The sequence below is a fragment of the Cavia porcellus genome, unplaced genomic scaffold, assembly GCF_034190915.1.
Source record: "Cavia porcellus strain 051 isolate PalLab524CR breed Dunkin Hartley unplaced genomic scaffold, mCavPor4.1 scaffold_15, whole genome shotgun sequence".
NCBI classification, from domain to species: Eukaryota; Metazoa; Chordata; class Mammalia; order Rodentia; family Caviidae; genus Cavia; species Cavia porcellus.
Window position 1 is genome coordinate 10,813,220 of NW_026947498.1, and position 20,088 is coordinate 10,833,307.

General features: G+C 55.1%; 1 protein-coding gene across 4 annotated transcripts in view; it reads left to right on the plus strand.

Moving 5' to 3' along the window:
- The first annotated feature begins 1,337 nt into the window (after positions 1-1,337).
- The window catches only part of Adarb1 (adenosine deaminase RNA specific B1), a 102,854-nt gene continuing 84,103 nt past the window's right edge, over positions 1,338-20,088 (plus strand). Inside the window, exon 1 of one of the 4 annotated variants that reach the window (XM_063224642.1) lies at positions 1,338-1,475. The gene's annotated coding sequence lies outside the window, so the exon portion shown is untranslated. The remainder of the gene's footprint in view (positions 1,476-20,088) is intronic. The other 3 variants (XM_063224645.1, XM_063224639.1, XM_063224644.1) reach the window with 3 other exon arrangements.

The window sequence follows — 20,088 nt, forward strand, 5'->3', positions numbered from 1 at the left end:
AGGAACAGACTGCCCAAGAGACAGCATTTCCTCTTTGCTGGTCACTGATGCAGACTCTCGGCTGCCCCCAGTCGCTCTGAAGCACACCTACGGGTGCAGCTCTGGGGTGGGGCAAGGCTGTCTCCAAGCACTGGGGGTGCCAACCAGGTTCAAGGGCTATATGGGCAGTTTCCCTGTATTCCACTTCCATCACTCATTTTATAACCAAGCACACAGGGTGTGCGTGTGTCCAGTGCCCGTGGCTATGAGATGGTGGGGCCTGAACTTGACTTGGTGTCTAGGCCCTCCAAAGTTGCAAACCCAGCTGTCCACAGCCCCTCAGCTTCCCCTAGGAGTCACTGCGACTGCTGCCTGCTCTGTGCCCAGGTCCAGTTCTGCAGCTACCCAGGGAGCTTTCAGTGTTTCTGCTCTCCCTCAACCTATTAGCTCCGCATAGGTGACATGAAGCTAAGACTGTGGCAGAGTGAGGGCGCTGTCCCGCAGGCCTGGTGGGAGGCTTTGTGCTGGTCGGCAGTCCCTGGCAGAGCTGAGCTTGCCCTGGGGAGCACAGCACAGCCTGTGCTGGGCACAGGGCTTCGAAGACTCCGAGGCTCTGGCTGACGCCATCCTCAGCTGTGAATTTGATTCTAGCAGAACAGATAAACCCATGAAGAGCGCTCAACACAGGTTTATCACATGGATTAAAAAAAAAAAAAGCTTTAAGATTCCTTTATGAAAACCAAGCTGTCCACTAGCTCCCTAACTTCGGTAGGCTGGATGTGCTTCTAACTTCAACGTGAATTCTAACCACAGCCTGGAGGAGCTGCTCTGGAGGGTCCAGCACCGCAGCCCGCTGTGCTGTGCTACCATCAGAGCGGCTCCCAGGACATGCCTGACACCAGGATTCAGGGGCCTCGGTCTCCCTTTTGGATTCAGTCGCGTCCTGGCCTCGCCTCCGTCTGGCAGCACCCAGGACGCTCAGGAGCGGGACCAGATGCTGCCCAGCAGCCACCAGGCCAGGGGCGCTCTGAGGCCAGGTCCTCAGCTTGGCCTGGCCTGGCCCGGCCCCGCTCACTGAGCGCTGGGTTCGTGAGGCCGGTGCGGTCTGCTGGGCTCGGTCTCCGCGAGCGGCCGCCCGAACCACGCTCGCTCAGAAAGCAGCAGCCAGGGCTGCGTCTCCACGGCGGGGGAAGCGGCGCGCGACACCCGACGCTCTCCACGGGGCCAAGTCACCAAGCCTGAGCCCCTAGTCCAGCAGGGTCCAAACCAAGCGGCCGAAGCAGCTCCCTGCCGAAGGTGAGTGCGCGCACGCTGGCGTCTGGTCTCTGGCTCCGCCCCCAGCGCGCGCGCCCCCGCGGCGACGGGCGGGGCGGGGCGGGACAGCAAGGGGCGGAGCCGCGGCGGGGCTGAGGGCAAGCTGTGGGAGCGGGCCAGGCCGGGTCTGACGAGACGCAGCGCGCAGCGGGCAGACTAGGGAGCGGACGCGGCGGGCGGAGGTGAGGCGGCAGTGGCGGCTCCGGGGCGGGAGGCAAGGCCGCGGGGCAGCCCGCGTAGACCTGGCTCCGAGAGCGGCGGCGCCCAGGCACGGCGGGGAGGAGGCTGCGCCCGGGCTCGTCTGCATCCGCGTGGGAGCGCAGCGCCAGGGAGAGCGCGCCGGGGTAGGGGAACTGAGCCCGGAGGAGAGAAGGCTGCGACCCCTGGAGGGGAGGCTGTGCCAGGGAGAGGGCCTCCGGTCCTGCAGGAGAGCTCGCGCCTCTGGGTGAAGCCGCGGCTGGGTTGGAGGCACCGTGACCCGAGGAGGGTGGTGTGCCCGGGAATGGGCTGCTGTGTCCCCAGGACAGGCTGCGCCCGGGGAGAGGGCGCTGCGCTCCTGGGAGGGACCCGGCGGCTCCGGGACCGGCGGGTCCGCAAGCCCGCACCTCCCCCCCCCACGGGCACAGGGTCAGCGCTAGACGTCGTGCGGCGGCGGCTCCGGCCGAGAGGACCCCGCGGTGCCATCCGGGCGGCGGGCCGGTGCGGTGACGCGCTCGCGCAGGCTGCAGAAGGACGATTGCGTGGTGGCGGTGCGCGTCAGATGGGCCGGGGACGAGGCCGTGCGGGGCCCTCGCCTGGCGCGTGCGTCTGAGCCCGCACCCGGCGTCTGGTTGGCGGTGGTGTCTTTGCCCGCAGGTGTTGGGGATCCCACCGTCGCGTGCCATTCTGGAAGTGCCACAAGAAAGTGGTCCTGCTCCAAACTTGTTTCTGTACTCTTTTAGCGCCTTAACCAGAAGATGGACCGGAACGGCAGTTTTATGTTGAAATGTGCGTGTAACCTTTCCGTGCCACTGGGTTTTGCTGAGGTAGCGTCGCTGTTTTGCTCGCTATTTCGGGAGCAGTTCGGGGCTGTGGAGAAGTGAGCCGTCGGTCTCTCATCCCGGCTTTTCTTGACGCTGGTTTTAACCTTCCTGCTTGCTGCGGTTTGCCAGAGGGAAAGGTCGACTGGTACAGCCCCTCCAGCCCAAGAGAACGAACTGTCCCTGGATGCAGGATTGCTGGAGGGCAGGCAGAATCCATGCATGGACACCCACAGTGGGGCTTGATAAATATTGGATGAGACATGCCGGACAGCGGGGCACTGTGTCGCAGTAGGGTGAGGGTGAATGCAAGGCTCTCAAAGGAATGCATTGTCCAGGAGCAGTGTCTGTTGGATATCCAACGTCAGGGTTCCTGGGAACCAACCTGACCTGGTGCAGTCAGCCAGACATGGCTGTCCAGTTTGGGGCTCTGGCTGGATGGAAGAAGTGGCTTTTCTGCAGGGGTGGTAGTGGGAAGAATGGGGCATTCCTGAGACATCAGTGACACAAGTGTCTCCTGCCATCTGCTGGGGGGGGGGGCAGGCGGCAGGAGCTGCCAAGCAATGGCACTGTCCACACGCACACTCTGGCTCAGTAGAGTTCTCTTCTCCTGCACTTAGGTGTGCACTGTGTGTGAAGTACTTGGACTGTGTTGAGATTTTTGAAGAGGAAAATGTGTTAAACTTACCTTCACCGGTGTGTAGGCTGGGGCTGACTTGGTTTATCTGATGATTACTGCCCGTTGGCTTGTCATGTGCCAGGCCCTTGCACAGGACGCAGTGCCCCATGTGGTAGGCAGGATTCAAAAGCCACTGGCAGTCTGTTCTTTTCGTCACTTTGTAGCATTTAATTTTTAAATGAAAAATTCCAAGTTTAGTTGTAAAATTATGAAAAATCTGCTTGTAGATTTAAAAAGATGAGCGAGCACATAGTGCATTCAGAAAGGACCCAGACGTGGACAGCCTCAGTCTCGCCTGGTCCTCCCCACCCAGGGCCCGGGCTGCTCCTACTGCTGCTGCCAGCTGATCCTGCGGTGGTGTGGACACCCTGCGTGGCCACAGCTGTGGACACCCGTCGACTTGGCTTCCCTCATCTCCTGTCACGGTGCTGCATGGCATATTCTGATAAATATTCTGATAAATGGGTGTGGGCAAGATGGTGTAATTTTTTTGTTATTGAAATCCCTTCACTGTAAGTCTTCGTTAAGAACTGGATTTTATCCCCTTGAACTCTGTGATTAGCTGTCGGTACACAGGACCGAAGCATATCATTTAAATAAATAGGTGGTAGTTAGAAAACACCTACTCACTGGTAGTTAGTGAGGTAATACATTCACTGGCCTTTTAAAAAAAAAAACAAAACAGCTAAAAGAAAGTTATCCAGTTTGTTATGAAGCCAGAAAGTTAGAGCAGTCCCTTTTTTGGGGAAACTTGATGGGTTTCCACATCAGCTTCCTGAATGCCAGTGGCCTGGTCCATAGCTTGGGATGTACTGTCAGCAAACCCCTTATTTATAGAAAATGTGTAAAGTAGGAAAGGCAAGCCCTGTTTCCCGCAATGCTGCATATTGTCATTGTGATGATCTCTTTCTTCCTTGTCTGTCCTGAGTTGTGGAATTTTTAAACTTTTGCCTGACTTACTGGTGTTCTTGAATAGATGCAATTTATTTTATTCTGTTTCAGTGAGAAGTATTTCACCTCAGTAAGTTATTTTTTGCCTGTAATTATTATGGGACTTTAAATTGTGATGGCACAGCTTCTTGGGATGTGGTTGGGGAGGATGAGGAGCCAGTCCAGGTACCCATGCTGCCTCTGGGTGTAGCTTTGCCTGTAGCTGACCATTGCAGGACCAGCGCCATTGATGTCCAGGATAACCGCTCGTGTCCTCTCTTGATGATCTGGTGAGTGTCACTTGCAACTTGTCTTCAGCACTGTGCTGGTCTGTTGTGCTGTCTCAGGAGGATGCCAGTGACTGGCTTCAGCTTTGGTGGAGTTGAAATTAAGAAGTGAGGGTAGGAGCACAGTGGGCTGGATGCTGCCCGCTCCGGGTAATGGGATCCGGGCCTGGTCTTGTTTCTCTCCTTCCCATGGCCCACTCCCCAAACCAGGTGCTGTTCTAGGTGCTGAGCCCTGTGGGGATGGGCATTTCCTGCCCCTGGGGTTCATTCCCTCAGGCCCAGGCCTGTGAATGGGACCCCAAGGCCCCAGGAGCCCCTGAAGCGGTAGAAGGCCCAGCAGGTGGTGTGGGGCACATAGGTGGTGGAGGAGGCACTAGAGACCTGACTGAGGATGGGGGTCCCCAAAGGCCAGGGAGGTCAGAGGGCGGGGAGGAGTGCATCTTAGGGGTGCTTGGGCTGTGCAAGGGATTTGGGCTTAATCCCAGGGTGATGGGGCGGCCCTGGGAGGCTGCCACCTACCTTCCCTCACCCCTCTTCCTTGTAGAGTTTGTATCTTCTAGAAGCATCACTTGGCTGGTAGGTGGGCAGAAGCTTGTGAAGTGTCTGGGCGTTCCACCCGCTTTAGTGCATCCGTTCATGTTCCTCTCAGGACAGCCCGGAGGGTGGGCTTCACTGCCATCGTACCCAGTTATAGGCAGAAAGGTCTGCTTACCCAGGTCACAGAGTGAAGGGGGGGTGGTGGTTGTGCTCTTCCCACCTTCTACCCTGTGGCAGGAAGCCAGGCAGGTCAGCGAGAGGCCACTGGAACTAGGTGACCACGCTGGGTGACCACGCAAGGCCCCGCTGGGCGGCGGTGTGAGATCAGATTCCTCACTGTGTCCCCACACTCCGATCGATGCCAGCATTTGTAAGCCCCACAGGTGTGCTTTGTCCCCTAACAAAAGGAAAACATGGCCAGTGAGAGGGTGACGCTTTGCTTTTGCGTCACTCGTCACTCGTGATGGTGTCTGCTTGTCCTGTAAGAGCTCAGACTTCGAGCACAGACTTTTAGGATTATATCACTGTTGCATTTTCAGAAGGCAGGGAAATTGAAGTGAGATGGAGTTGCTATAACCTTCCTTCACCTTTGGGATCTGGTTCTTCTGAGGCAGTTTTTGCCTGGGGTTGGTGCTGTGCTCGGCCGGTGCCAGGATGGGGACTCATACTTGGTATTGGTTGGGGATCCTGGGACTGCCGGGATGGTGATGCAGGTGTGAGGTCGAGGTCCCCTCTTACAGGGCGTGTAGCTGGGGGTGCCGTGTGGTGGGTGTCCTGTGCCTGTGTATCGGCTTGAGGAATGGCAACTTGTGTCTGGTAGCGAGGTGGCATCGATACACTGGGCAAAGGTTGGACGCCTGAAATAGTACCTGACTCCCAGTATTCGGGGAGGTTTGCTGCGCTTAGTGTTTTTATGATTAGTCATTGGTAGGGAGACGTTTGGATACACATAGACATTCAAGGTCAGGTCCGAGAAGACACCGGGCCAGATATGTAAATCTGGAATTTTGTGTCTGGCTGGTGTCTGAGGCCACAAGCTGGGCAGAGAACAGATGGTAGGGACACTCGGGGACTCTGCCAAGGGTCTGCTGGTGACAGGGTCTGCTGGAGAAGGAGTAGAGTGGGAAGCCCTTCTTGGCTGGACTGGAGAGGTTGGAGTACCCCCTCGGGGTGGGGGAGAGGCAGGCCAAGGGCAGAGCCAGGGGGACAGCGCAATGACTCCTGGGAATGTTGCCAGAGGCGAACAGCCCGAGGGAGGCAGGCGGGTGCCTGCATGTTCCTGAGCAGCCAAAAAGCGTTGTTGGAAAGGCCCAGGAAAGGAAAGGGAAAGAGGTCCCAGAGTGGAGGCCAGACCCTCACTTCACTGGGAAGCATTTTGAAGACCAGTGGCCTTTTAAAGGGGAACAGAAAGCTGAATGTGGCTCAGCATTCAGCCCGGGAGCTGGGGGAGTATGCCTAGGAGTTAGGGTTCAGCATCTCACCAGCTGACCTGCTGGGAATTCTGCTTTTTAATTCTACTCTTTCTGAAGGTCTCCTGAGGTTGGTGCCCTCATCTGCCCAGCCAGCTCTGCCCAGAGGGGCAGAGGCCCAGGAGCAGGCAGGTGATGTCCTTGGCCTGTAGACTGTGCTGTTCATGCTGCTCATCCTTCAGCCAGTGGCACCTCTTACCTGAGTGAGTCTGGGCTGGAGTGCGTTTTGGCTGTTGGATGTTTGGGTCTAAAGTTGCGAGGTGCCCAGTTCTTCTCTCACTTGGGGCACTGCTCTCCCTGGGCTCTGCCAGGAGGCTGCTCTGTGTGTGTCCTGTGGGAACCCAGGAATGGGCACCTGGGAGGGGCTGCCTCTTGGGGTGAGCATTCCCTGGAGGGAGCCCACCAGACCCTATACCTGGAAAGTACCATCTGCAGGGAGGCTGAGGGGACAGGGTGGAGGGTGGCTGCAGCTTGGTTTACCCTCCAGGAGGGAGATAGATGCCAGGGGAGGCGTGCTTCCCTGGTGGAGGCAGGAGAGGCTGTGGCCCTGCTCTAAGCAGGGCTGGAGGAGGACAGGCGTGGGGTGGGCCGTGGACTGCAGTGGCTGAGGAGGCAACAATGGGGAGCGAGCTGTGGAGTGGCTGCGGTGCTGAGGAAGATGCGGGGAAGTGAGGTACCGAGGAGGAAACGCTGACTCAGTTTCCCCACTGTCCACTCTCAGTTCTGTAACTTCTGGGGCCCCGTAGATGGTGGGATTTGTCCCTACAAAGAGGCAGCTCCAAAGTAGCCACCAGCTTGGTGTCCATGAGCCAGCCCCATTCTGTTGGTTTCTTTCTGGATACATAGGCCCCACAGACTGAGGCTGTGTCCCCAAGACAGCCCTGCTTCAGACCCAGTTGCAAGTTTGGGGTTCTTGCCACCCCTGCTTGGGCCCCCAGAATCCAGGGAGAAAACCTTTTGTGTGTGCTGACTTCCCCCAGAGGGTATGAAAAGGATGCTCCTAAGAGGCCGATTTAGTGTGGAGGAGCCAAGCCTGGGCTCCCGCCTGGCAGAAAGGCTGTGTGCTTTTCCAGCCCAGGCACACTTTCTCCCCACTGCCCCGAGCCTCCAGGTGCTCAGCGACCTGGCCCTAGCCCCAGCCCTGTCCCTAGGGCCCGAGGGAGAGAGACTTCATTGCAGGCAGTCTGTCACAGCCCAGGGGGGCGCCCCGAAGGACCTTCCTTTCAGAGCCTCTTGCTGCGTAGCACAGCACTTCTGGCTGAAACGGGGTCTTACCTGCTCCCAGACTTGACAGCAGAGCAAGATGGGAGATTGGAGACTCCACCACTGCCTTGAGCAAAAGCAGCTCCTACCCGTGGCTACTTCCTGCTTTAGGGATGACTGACAGCAACCAGGAAGTTGCCAGAGACCTGCCTGTGTGCAGGTGATCCATGTCACCCTGTTGCAGGGGGCAGGAGGCCATCCATAGACCCCTGCGTTGATGTGGAGGATGGGAGTCAGGGCCAAGTCTTTAGCATGGACATTGTTGGTGCTGGTCATGCATTGGGCATGTGCAGGATGACTGTGTACACTCCAGAGTCCATGATGGTCCATGATGCAGTGGGCCACGTGTAGAGGTGGGATGGGCACTTCTCTGGGTCCTCCTGACATAATCCTAACACAGTGGAGTGGATGGTCTCACAGGCCCTTCACAGGATGGGAAGCTGACCCAGAGGCCCAGTGACTCCCAGGAAAACTAGGTGATATTTAGCTCACGGTCATTAGGTTCTTCTGTGGGGCCAGGCATGATTAAGTGAGTTTAATCTTCTGGAGTCTTTTAGGAGGCCACTGCTCTGTAGCCCCTGCCACTGTCCCTGACAGGAAGCCCCTCTGTGGCTGCATCTTTCTTCCATGCCAGGTCTTGCAGTCCGCACAGCCCAGCCTTGAATGTGCTATAGCTCACTGTCCTATGGGCCCAGAGTCCGTCTCAGCCTTCCCATCTTCTCTCTGCTCCCCACACCCCTGTCATGGCCATGGTACCTGCTGCCCTGACACCGGGCCAGGGATCTCATTCCCCCATCCCCTGCCCTCTGCCCAGTGGGAGCAAGAGCCCCGGGAGAGCAGGGTTGCCCTGGATCCAGATTGGTGGCTCCAAGGGCCTGGGGAGGGCAGGTGCCTGTGAGCACTCACTGAGTGGCAGCCGCGTCTCACTTCTGTGGGTGGCACACGTGGGACCTTCCTGCGTAGAGTGCGTTCTCTGCCTCTGCAGATGCACGTGTGCTTTTCTCCTTGCCACGCTGCCCCCTGCTTCCCACCGTTCATGGTGAATCAGTCATATATTTATGCCCCATATGTCTGTGTTATCTCCAGACTTCCTTGCTTTTCTTTGTAGAACAGAAACATTTACAAAACATTTAAAACTGTTATAAAACCATGAAATGCAATATAGTAAATTAATCTGTTAAAACAGGGAGTCCCCATCCTGCAAAAAGTCCCCCTATCTTGGCACCATTCTGCCCCAAGGGACAGGGCACAGGTGACATAATTCTCCTCAGTGACAGGAGTGACCTGACTGAGAGGTTAGGATTACACTGCGGCTGGTAACTGTGCACTGCGCGTGTGCTGATGAACATGAGGGTGCTTTGAATAATTTGGGAAAGTTTCAGTAAAAAGCAACCAAGCAGAGTGAAAAAGATACTTGATTGAACTGTGGAGACTTCAAGAATTAAAACTCGGAGGCAGCACAGCTCGCCAGCTGTTCCGGAAAGGAGCAGACAGAAGTGGCCCCGAGGTTGGGAGCCGGGGCTGGGTCAGCTCTGCCCTGCAGGGACGGAGGGTGAGGCTCTCGCAGGGAGGACTGCACTGGTCCACTCTGGAGGTGCACCCATCCCGTCTGCCTCCTCCAGCTCTGTGGCTCTGCTTAGAAGAGTGGAGGAGGAAGGGGTGCAAGGAGTCACTCGGAGTCAGGGCATCTCTAAGGATGTGGAGTTAGGGATTTTGATGCTCAAGGAAATGTGGACCCTGGCCTAGTGTTTCCCCTTTCTGCCCTTGTTGGAGCCTAGGGACTGACCTGTGTGCCTGCTATCTAGCTTAACCGGGCCTGCAGGCCTGGAGTTGATTGTAACTAAGGATGACGGTGATGCTCCTGGTGTAACATCTTATAGTTAGAAGCAGAGGATATTACAACGCGAGACTTCTTTTTGCATGGATGACAGTTCAGCCCGGTGTAGTAAGCTGGGCTGCCTGCCTGCTCAGGGTGAGCTGGTACCCTTGAGAAGAGGGCTTGTCTGAGGGTGTCTAAGGGCTTCCCACCTGGTTGTCCCAGGGCCCTGGGTCCCAACCAGGTGCCACCAGTGTGGGGCTCCAGAGGCTTTTTGCCTGGGCATCTTCCCTTTTCAGGAATGGATTCCATTAGTGTAGGATTGGCACAGAGTCTGGCAGTGTGAGAGTGAGCTGGAATTCTCATTTCTGCCCTAAGGAGCAGGCACATGTTTCTGAAGAGCCCCCAAATAGGAAGGGGGCTCCAGGGGTGCTGAGGGTACCATACAGTGACCCCAGCCCTGCATGAAGGGTGCTAGAGGCTTAGTATTGACCTGTGCATCTTTCTGCTTGGCTGGAAGCTGATCGGGAGATGGCATGCTTGTATCTTTGGCAGGCAGTGTTTTCGATGTTGGTGTTGCGCTACTTAGGTGGGGGTGAAATGCTCACATGAAGTGCATATTTATCAGTTTTATTAATTTCAAATTTGGATAGCTTTCTGAAATGATACCAGAAGAACTGTTATTTGCAGCTGATTGGTCAGCTTTGTGTCAGGGCTGCGGTTTGCTTTAGTTAAATAAAGTGATCCTTTGTGGAATTCTTGAGGGGATTATCTTTTCTTTCATAATACATTGAGAATTTTTCATTAAAAACCTACCCAAACTTTTGCAGAGCCTCATGCAATGATCTCTTTTGTTCACATTTCCAGTACCAAGAAAGTAGTGGCAGAGCAGTAATCCAGGCAGCACTGCCTGCAGGTTGAACCTGGTTTGGGGTCGAGCCGTGGCCCCACTGGAGCAAATGCTGGCATCTCAGAGCCTCTGCTGCCTGGGCTCCCAGATTCCAGCCTAGATTTCCCTGCCACTGAAACCCTGGGAAGAAGATGCACTTGCGTAACGTCTCAGCTGGCCTTTGGACGCACTCCCGGGAAGACATCCATCTGGAGTCGGCTCCGCAGCCATCAGGGCCCTTGTGCCCCTGTGTCCCTGGGGGCAGGGACGTCGCCTTCCACTCCTGGGTTTCACCTCCACATTCTCTGTGCTGTCACATGTGATGCAGATGAGTGAGTGACATATTTGGTCACCCCGGGGGACACGTCTGTTCTTTCATTTCATCCTGTGTATCGTGGCATGGGCTGAAGGACATGTGTGAGGTGGTGTCAGATCTGGCCTTTCTAGGAGTCCACTCTTCCTTCTCTTCTTTGGGGACTGAGCCCACCAGGGTCTGGGAAAGGTCCACAGAGATTCTTGAGCCTCTGGGGCTGCACATGAAGCGGGAACAGACAGGTCCGGCCTTGCCGTTCCTCCACCTGCCTGAGGGCTGATGCAGGGGTCATCTGGTCTTGCTGCTTGCTGAAGGAAGTGTGCAGACTGCTCCAGGACCAAGTGGTGTCTGCCAGCTCCCTTTCCAGTGCTCAGAGAAGACAGGGTCGGACGTGCAGGGCAGAGGGGGCCTCCGGAGGCATTGCTCAGGACTTTCTCCATCCTCTGTGATGAGCCTTTCTGGGTCAGGCCCTGCCTGCCAAGGGCAGGTCAGCTGTGAGCACCCTGATCCAGTCACCTTCCAGAGCCCCACCTGTGAGTGTGGGAGGCCTTGGGAGACACCTAGATGTAAACTACAGTGCAAATTTTCATTTGCCTCAGGCAGCTTCCCAGGGCTGTGTAGGGACTTTGAGAGGGGGTCTAAGACAGAAATCTCTCTGATGGAGATAGAGTCTGCTTGTTTGTTCTGAGGGGCTCTTGCTGAGGCCCATCTGGGTGTGTGCCAGGGTTCGTGTGTTGGCTACGGTATTGAGCAGGGCTGCCTTGTGTCTGGGACCTCCTGTTGGGCTCCCCCAGAGCAGCATCTTTGCGGTGTTTCATTCTTTCCCCATTCATCAAAAGAAGAAATTGATGCAGTTTGGAATTGATGCAGTTTGGCTGGGTACACTGGAAACTGCCCTGGGCCTGTGGGACCACATAGGCACTGACCTCTGGTCCTTACAGTTCTGCTTTCCTAGCATCTACACTGAAGTCACACTTCTGACAAGGCGAGGCTGGGTGAATGTGTGTGGATGTCAGACACTGCAGGGTGACGTGGACCCTGCCATGAGGGCTGTCCCTGTGGACTGGCGTACATCGATTTGCAGGATGTGCTGGGTGGGCATGGAATGGTTCTGGAGCACGCTTGGTGTGTTGCCTTCACTGGGGTATGCATGCCATGTGCACACTTGTGCTGGGAGAGATGGGTAGAGGAGCATGGTCACCACACAATTTGGAGGGCCAAGGACAGGGCACCTCATGGCAGGGTGGGGTGCTGTGCTTTACTAAGTCCACAGTCAGTGCTTCCTGCCCCTCTGGGTCCACAGACACCTCCCAGACCTGAGGAAACATAGACATCAGCTGAGATGTGAGGTGACTGCTGGACAGTCAGGAATACACATCACTCTGCAGAATAACACAACAGCCACCACAGAGTGGTCAGGACAGAAGCACGGCACCCTGGGGAGAGTAGAGCGTGCCTAGTGCTGTAGGCTCTGGTGATGGGTGTATTCCAGAACTCAGGCTCAGCCCTGGGAAGCCACCGAGCATCTGTGGCTGCACACAGCGCAGGCTTCAGTGGACACAAGAACCAGGTCTCCCCCTGCCTGTCGCCATGGGTGGTGCTGGGGGAATTGAGTGTCTGTGTGGGTGTGCATATGTGGCAACACAGAAATGGATGTAGATCCTTGACACATGGAGGTGTCACTTGGCTATGTCCTGGGGGAGGCCAGGGAGCCACAGCCCCTGCTGTAGCAGTGAGACATTGGGCTGCTCAGGAAGTCCACACGGGGCACCCTTGGATGCTGGGAGGGAAGGACAAGCCCAGGAAGGGCAGGTGTGCTGAGGGAGTGCCAGACTGCCAAAGCAGGGAAGCCCAGGTGGTAAAGCAGAGCATCTGAATGGTGAGGCAAATGCCCGCGCCTCCTGCTGGTATAAGCAGACAGCAGATAAACAGGGAGAGGGGCTTTCTGTCCGGTGGGAGAACAAGGACACAGTAGCGTGCCACCAGTGGACACCTCAGGCCCACTCAGGACTCCCAGGGTACGGTTCCCCCCACCCCTGGAGGTGCTAAGATTGTGGGGTGACAGTGGCAGAGAAACAGGAGACTCTCCTCCCCGAGTCGTTTATTTATTAAAAAGGAAAAGTAGAAACTTTAGAGTACAGGACGCTGGGTGGTGAGGCTGACCCATCACCCATGTGTGGCCATTTCACTAGGAGCGGAGGCCAGTGCCGCTTGGTTTGGGCAGGGGTGAGTGGAAACAACTGCAGCTGGCATAGGTGAGGCGTGGCGCGTGAGTGACTGCAGAGGCCCGACCCCTTTGTCCATTGGCTGCCCACGCCAGTATTTCAAGCACCTCTCCTAGCTCAGGTCGAGGGTATGCAAGAGACTCTGTGCTCTTCCCAGCTTCCTGTGAATCTGAAATTTCAGAGTAAAAAGTGTGGCAGCCCAGCGCAGAGCACAAAGGTGCTCAGCAGAGGTGGCTGTGGGCAAGGGTGCAGCCCTGGCGTCTGCTGGCTGGACAGAGGGGTCGGATCGATGTTGGTGGAGCCTTTCCTGGAGACCTGCCTGGTTCTGCTGTCTGTATAGGGTTCTTCCCCTGGAATTCCTGGCTGACTAGAGCATCCGGGTGCCAACCGGCACAGTGTGTCCTCTGACTGGGTTCCTTGCTCAGTGTCTCATGGAGCTTGGAGTTAGTGGATTGATCTCTAGGAATTGATTTCTGTGTAGTGTGGGGTGGGTGCTGCCTCCACATGCTGAGAGTTTTCTGGGTCCTCTGCCAGCGCCATCCTTGAAGGGAAGGCTGCTGGGCTCCCCTGTGGGTCTTGTCCACAGCTTGTCCTTTCCAGGGCCTCGGGTAGGGATCCCTTGGCGAGCACAGGGCCTCTTCTTTCTAACCTGGAGGCTCCACCCTCACCAACTTCTTTGGGATGCCACCTGGGGACAGGCATGGTGGTGAATAGCACCCCTTACCTCTGCCCACCTGCTATGCCCATGCTGTGACACTGCTGGAATTGTCCTGTGCTTATTCCCCATCTGGTGTGGTAAGCCGCCTCCACTTCCTAGCAGCAGTCACCTTTGGGGCTGGGGATTTAGCTCAGCACACAGGTTTAGCCTGCCTGACAAGTATGAGGTCGTGAGTTCGATTCCCAGTACCTAAAATAAATAAAACAGTCACCTTTGTTGTGAAGAGCAGGAACTTCCTGCTTCTCCTGGGGCGATCATGGTCCCCACTCTGGTCTGTTAACGCATGAACTTCAGGGTGGATCTCCTGGTGTCAAATGTCTGTACTCTGAGAAAAACCTTGTTTTTAACACTGCAGCCTACAAGTGTAGGCTGCTTATTTTAATGCTTTTTCAAAGTAAGTTTTCTCCTGCTCCTAGCCTGTGATTCCCAGCCCCCAGCAATAGCCTCTTTGGAGATAGTTTGTAGACTGCAGGGTAGACACCGTGGTGTAAGTGTGGGATAGCTGGCTCTTGGGGGAGGTAAGAAAAGCCTTCATCCTCACGCTGCCACCTGTGGTGTAAATGTTCCTGTATCCCAAGTGTGGTCAGCTGGTGGACAGGATCCTGGAAAGCATGGCGCTTTTTCCAGTGAGCAGGTGGGCGCTGGTGTTTGGCAGATGGCTCCCTGTCTGCCCTCACGAGGCCGTCACTAGGCTTGTGACTGTCACCAGGGTTCTCCTCACCGCAGGTCACTGGTGCTGACCTCTGCCATCATCATTTTTGGCATTTACTTCCAGGTCATTCCTGCTTTCTACTCAGGGCTCGAAGCCCTGCTTTCCCGAGAGCTGCTGTGCCTGCCCAGTGTGGAGACAGAAAGTGCAGCATTTGAGAGGAGTCTTTCTGGGCAGTGGAGTGGCGTGGCCCGATGACTGTCGTGGCCTTGGTCTGGTTAGAACACAATGTAGAGTCATGGTGACAGCTTCTTGTAGCATGACATTTGTGGTCATAGTCCACGCAGCTCTTTCCTCAGCTTAAACTGGACCCCCTGTCATCCACTGGTTTCTCCATTGATCAGGCAGAGTTTTTTGGGCACCTACTGTGTACCCACACTGGCCCAGAGCTGCACCTAGCACTTCCCTATGAGTCTGTGTCTGCATCGTTGCCTTGCAGTGCCTTAGGCCGCCACCCTTACTGGCTTCCTCCTGTAGAACACAGGCACTTGTCTCTGCCCTCGGTCACCTTAAATCAGCCCCAGGTCACCTGGTTCCTCACACTGTTTCAGTGCGCTTTGCTCGTGGAGGACGTGTGACCCGTCTGCTATATGAACTGCACTCTTCTGATAAGAGACAGAGGAGTGGAGCCTGGTGAGTCGGAAAGGTTCGTGATTTGAGGGGCTGGTGCTGCAGAACAGGGGAAGTTCGGTGAAATGGCACCTTCACCTGGTGTCTAGCAGGGAGGGTGGTTGGTATCGGCTTCCTTGGTGCCTGTGTAGTCCTGCAGGGTTGTAGCCGTGAGGGGCCTGGTTGCCTGCCACCTGTGGGTGCCATGGCACCAGTGGGGTGGAGCCACAGAGGAGGCTGCTTCCTGCTGGAGGTGCATGGAGGACCAGCTGGAGTGGCCTCAAGGTGGGCACAGCTGGGGTCGGACACAGGCTGGCCAACTGAGGCCCATTTGCTCCCTTCTCTGCCATACTACTTTGGGTTGGAGCCATTTTAATCTTTTGCAAAATTAAGTTGTCTCTAATTAAAACACTAGTGCTTTATTTTAATAAGAGAGAACAACTCCATTTTATTTACTTTGGACAGCTTAGGAGACCCTAGGGATCAGTTTTCTCTTTCTAGGAGGAGGAGGAGGGTGTGGGGGGGATCAGCCTGGGAACTGCTGCTGAGGAGGACGTTGTGCTGAGATCCCACCCAGCTTTGTGTGCTCTGGGTTCCCTGGTCCTCTTGACCATATCCCCCAGCCAGAGAGGTGGCGAGTTCTGTCTCCCCTTATTCTCTCCACTCCATCACAGCTGGTGGGTGGGGAAGATTCCAAGCATGAACACAACGTGCTTTCTGTGTTTTTACTGCTATGCCTGGGACTTTCATCGTCCCAGGTAGCAGTTGGGAGGAGCAAGCATTTATCTGAATACTGAGTTCTTCTAGTTTACCTGGGGGGTCCTCCCTCAAAGTTGTTTCCTCAGAGTCCTGCACCTGTTGGAACTGCAGACCCTCATCCCATCTGTGTGGGATGTGCCCCCTAATGGTGTGCACCAGCAGTGGCAGAACACGGGAGCACTTCTTCACAGAGTTAGGGGATGCCCCAAAACACCACCGAGGGGTGCACACACCCAGGGAGGCTTTCATAGCATAAATCCAGCCCTGTGCTTGAATAAAGGTGCAGAAGATTGTTTTGGTGAAGCCTGTTCCTGCAGCCACATCATTTGACGTCACACCTTAGCACTGAGTGCAGATGGGACCTGGAGACGTCCGACTTAGCATCAATCACCTTTCCAGGGAGGAGGAAGCCTCGGTCCTGCTTCCCCTGCCTGGAGCTCTGTGAGCTGGTTCAGGACTCCCCCCTCCCCAGCTAACACAATAGGAACAATGGAAGCCAGGAAATCCAGGCTCTAAAATAAGCTGTGTAGCATAGGAAGGAAGCAGCCCAGCCACCCCAGGCTTCCATGCTAGTCCTCACCCCACCACGTCCCTCATCCTCAGCCTGGCTCATCATCCAGGCTGGTGGCACTGAGTTTCTGGTCTGCTTTCCTCAGCCTCTGGGGTGGGCCAGGTCTCCCAGGACCCAGCGACCAGGCTGCGGCCTCCTGAGTGCCCCCTGCAGGTTCCCCGTGTTCCTCCCTGTGGCTAGCCCTGCCCCTGCCCCCATGCCTGGTCCCAGAAGGCTACTCGCAGCCTGTGACTCACCTCCTGTGCGCCAGCCTGCACTTGATCACAGCTTTCTAATGGATAGTGTTTTTAAAGGTAGAGGTTTAATTTTAGTGTTGTCTTTCATAAGTGGTGTTCTGGTGACTTTGTGTTGAAAAAGTGAGGTTCTCTTGAAAACTAAACATCAAATATTTTTTTAGAAATTTGTGAAAACCAGGTTTTACAGCCCAGTGCAGTGGGCTTAAGACAGCACTTGCCTGTGCCTTGGGCCTGGCTGAGGACCTATCCTGCTTCTGGCCAGGCTTGTGTCAGCTTCCGTCGTTGAGTCTCGAGGGTTCCCAAGCGTCCTGAGCTCCTCTTGGACCCAGAACGCAGGGTGTGGCCTGAAATTGCCTTTCAGATCAGAATATCTGAAAGCTGTGATGAGCTCCCTAAGATGCTTTTGACTGACAGATTTGGGGTGTTGGCTCCAGCCTGCTGGTCTGGTGGTGAGCGCACATGCGTGTGTGTATACACATGTGTGCACCCTGCTCTGGGCTGTGCCCACACCACTTCCTTCCACCTCTAGCAGCAGTGCTGGTAGCTCTGAGTTCAGAGGGCCATGCCTCCTGTCTTCCTGCCCTGCGGTGGGCTAGCATGGAGACAGTGAGATAAGCCTCACTCCTGGGCCTGTCTGGTGATGTAGACATGTGTCATGTAGTCACACGAACCGGCCCTGCCCATGCACTATACCTCTGCTGACCACTGAAGAGTCTTCCTCAGCACCTCTGCTTTGGTCCTGGCTACCCGTCCTCCTGAAGGACTCTTCAATTCCCGATTACCTGTGTCTGTCAAGGTCAGTGCCCAAGGTCCTATCTCTGTTCTGCCCGGTGTCTTGGCAGGACTGGTGACCTTTGTCCCATCCTGTACCAGTGAGAGGGGAATGATCTCGGGATATGGTTCCTGTCTGTGGTACCCTTCACCACTGTGAAAGTGTCAGGATCTCCTTCCAAGCAGGGGTGTGAGAGCATGCATGGAATGCATGGAACCCACACATCCGTGTCCCTGGGTACTGGGGATGTGCACATTGGCTTTGCAGACCACTAGAGAAGACACTGCCACCTATGGGGGTCCAAGGAGGAGGAGGAAGAGGAAGTCATGGATGGGTTATGGCCAGACTCAGCTGATGCTAGGGGCAATGTTTTGTATTTGTTTAGTGTTACCTCCCTTTGCTTTCATCTCTACTAAAAAATTAGTTAAGATCATTTTTAATTTGTAGGCAATAATTATGCATGTAGTTTAGGCATTTTCTTGGAACCACTTCCTGTAGTGGGCCCACTCAGCTGGCACCCTGCAGGAGAAGGGTTTTTCTGGGGCTGTGATAAGAAGAAGTGGTCTTAAGCTATCTTGGATGGCCTTGGGTGATTTTGGGGGGCCTTGGGTTGTCTTGGTGGTCTTGGATGGCTCTGTGATTTTCTCCAACGCTTTTGGGTGATTTTGAATGATGATAGATGGCATTGGTGGACTTGGGTGGCCTTCGATGGTCTTGGGTGGTATTAAGAGTTACCTCGGGGAGTCTTGAATAGTTTGGGTAGTGTCAAGTAGCTTTGGGCAACCTTGGGGGGCTTTGTATAGCCTTGAGTGACCTCTGGTGACCTTGCATGGCCTTTCATGGTCTTGGTTGCTTTGGATAGCTTTGAGCAGATTTAGAGGGCTATGGGTGGCTTTGTTTGTGAGTTGGCTGAGGAAGTTATGTGTGGCAGTGCTTAGTTTGGTTTGAAGGGACATACTTGGATGGTTCTGTTCACTCCTGTGAAGTTAGGTGGAGTCTGATGTTGTGAGTTCGGATTCTGAAGTTGGCTCATTCAGTGTGGACTTATAAGGAAGCTGAGCTTGAGAAAGGGGGCTGTTGTCCACTGTACACGTTTCACTTAGATTCCAGGAAAGAAGGCAGAGGGGGTCCGGGCTGCGTCAGGCTCGGCTATAGCTCAGAGATAAAAGGAATTGGGAGTGGAACATGGAGAACTCAGGACTCTGGGTTGTAGATGAAGCCAGTGCTGTGTTTGCTGCATTGACCTCTGACAGTCAAATGCAGAGCCAGGGAGCCCTGAGCAAGGGATGTGTCAGAAATGGCAGGGGCATTTCAGGGGCTGGGGCTTTGCTGGCCATTCCTGGGAGCCCACAGTGCCACAGAGCTGCTTGCTGCCTCCTTCCAGCCTCCTGCAGGTCTCTCCTGGGAAGCCAGTGACATATGCTCTGTGCTGCGGTCTTGAGGTGACTGGTGACTGGCTTGGGGTGAGGTTTTGAGGCAGAAGCAGAAGGTCACCTTCTCTGGGGGAAGTGGTCTTGGTGAAGCCCAGGTTCTGAACCCATCACTGCTAGGCTCGAGTGGGGCGAGGTGGAGGGTCTTGGCTTCCTTTCTCCAGGATCTTGGGTTGCATTCTGGAAGTGCTTTGAAGTCTGACTGTTTCAATGTTTGGAGGAGCCTGGGTTTCACTGTGGCCTTTCGGGGAAAGAGCTGGAAGCCTGTGTTCTGCTTCCTTGCACTGCCTCTGACTCGCCCCATCTGCTCCCTCTCAGCTGCAGAGGTTCTCAGATCTCAATTAATTGATTATATTTGAAGTGAGTCAGCCTGAACAAGCTGGCTCTCGGGAAATATCAAGTTATTGTGAGCGTTGCAGAGATGAAAGCCCAACATTGTGTTGTCTTTATGCTGTCTATTAAATGCACTTCGCACAGATCTCTCTGCCCCTCGCATCTTCAGGGACGTGGCCCATGCTGCCACCTAGGTTTCTGTGCTTTTCCTGCACAAGCACACAAGTGTGTACTTGTGTAAAAGTTCAGTTTATAAATTAGGCACAGTGAGAGATTAGCAACAACTAATAGACTGAGAACAACTAGTAGAGCAGAGCAGTAATACCAGCCCACTGCAAGGACAGTCACGTGCCCATGGTCACTTTTTCCTGTCAGTTCTGATGGCATCGTCTTCACGCTTCTCCAGATGATACAGGGAACACGGTGCCTGTGTGATGGGAAGCACTGAGGGGAGGGTCATAGTGTGGGCATGCAGTGCTGGCTGGCATGTGGTCAGTGGAGAACAGCACAGTCTGCTGATAGCTGGGGTGGCCTCTGGGTGCCCAGAGATGGTGGCATGTCCAGGGCGGATGTATGGACAAAAGGACAGCTCCTCTACAGGCAGGATGGGGTCAGACAACTCACGGTGTCTTCCTCTTGCCCACCATGGAACCCAGATCAAAATTTGTTTATTTTTGGACCTTTTTACTGATTTTACTGCGCTGTGGTTGACCTGGGCTAGCCAAGGCCATGGGAAGGGAAGCTGTGGAAAAGGGGAACTGAAGTGGAAGTAGATTTCTAGGATGTGGGTGATTCAGGGGCTGGCTTTCTTTATGAAAACACATTGGGGATGGGGGACCAGGCTATGGGATGGGGCGCCCCTGCCTACACAAGGGCCAGGAGTCAGCCCTTCTTGGCCCGGGACTCCGGAATCATTCAGGGTTTTCTCTTTATTGTCTGCCTGTGTCTGGGAATCTTGGCGGAGTCAGCTCTGTGCTTTTCTGCCTGTGCAGTTGGCAGTCCTGTTGCCTCGTTCTGGGAAGCAACAGTCAAGGGCTGTGCCCAGTATGGGGGACTCTTCTGGAAGACGTTGTTCACGGTTCCCAGCTTGCTGAACTTCTCAGATCTCGAGTGCTAGCAGAGGGTTTAAAGCTCTCGAAGCTCTCTGCTTGCTCTGTTTCTTTTCTGTGTGGTGTGAGTTCCCTTCTTTCCTTTTATTGTGATTGTGGCCTGGAGCAGGCTTATGAATTCC